Below are 1,015 nucleotides of genomic sequence, written 5' to 3' on the forward strand. Positions count from 1 at the left end.
ATTGAAAAGTTCATGCCTATTGTTTATACTCCCACTGTGGGTCTGGCTTGCCAACTGTATGGTTTAGCATTTCGAAGGCCAAGGTATGTAAGTTTATACTTCAAATAAAAGTAATTGTATCTCTTTCTTCTCTTGGCAGGTTTCTGCAGGGTTTTTTCCCCTTGACATAGTTGAATGTAATTCAAAACTGGAATATTTTAGATTTAATTCAGACTTCATTAACTACACTTTTACTTTACATCAAATTGTGATTTGTATTGTTTTGCATTACTAAACTGTTGTTTTAATATATTAAGACATAGATAAATGTTACAATGTTACTAAGCTGAATAGGGTTTTCTTACCAGCCCAACTGTGTTTTTCATATGCCCACAGAAGGATGAACTGACCCCAAACCAAATTAAAATTAACCAAGTGAAGAAGAAGAAGCCAGTCGGAAAAGGACTGTATTCAGACCTTTTTATAGCAATTTTTCTCTCTCTTTTTTTAAACTAGTTTAATTTGGACCACAAATATGCAATGGTACAGCACCTGTACTGTTTAGAAGTAACATCTCTCCTATTAGTCTTGCCAAGCAACATTTAGAATTGTGTTGGGTTTTTTTTTTTGAAGTTGTTTGTTTTAGGTTGTCTGAGTACTTGACTTTGTATGCAGCATTGTTATTAACAAGGACTGTCCTGTTTTGCTTTCTGACATTATAAATAGTTTTCATGGAGGACTGAAACTACATAATTAAAATATTACTGAGTTGAAATATTAAAGTAATCATCTTAATTTGAAGGACCAAATTCTCAGCAGGTATACCATATTGATCTGAATCCAAGATGACCCTGAATATAACATGACCCCCCAGTAATTATAAATTCATTATTTTTCAGGGATTGTATCTAATTATTGGAAGGTCATCTTAAATTTGTCATCACCACCACTGCAGCAGGGAAAGCAGTTAGGGGGACAGGTGTTATGGAGGTGGTAAGGGGGCAGGCAGCTTGCCCCCTGTTTCTGCCTCCCCCCC

At 35.4% G+C, this 1,015-nt stretch overlaps 1 protein-coding gene across 2 annotated transcripts in view; it reads left to right on the plus strand.

The window, feature by feature from the left end:
- The window catches only part of ME1 (malic enzyme 1), a 321,897-nt gene that overhangs the window by 11,349 nt on the left and 309,533 nt on the right, over positions 1–1,015 (plus strand). The gene's annotated exons all lie outside the window — the stretch shown is intronic.

The sequence above is a fragment of the Gavialis gangeticus genome, unplaced genomic scaffold (assembly GCF_001723915.1).
Source record: "Gavialis gangeticus isolate Ggan-Ray unplaced genomic scaffold, GavGan_comp1, whole genome shotgun sequence".
Lineage (NCBI taxonomy): Eukaryota > Metazoa > Chordata > Crocodylia > Gavialidae > Gavialis > Gavialis gangeticus.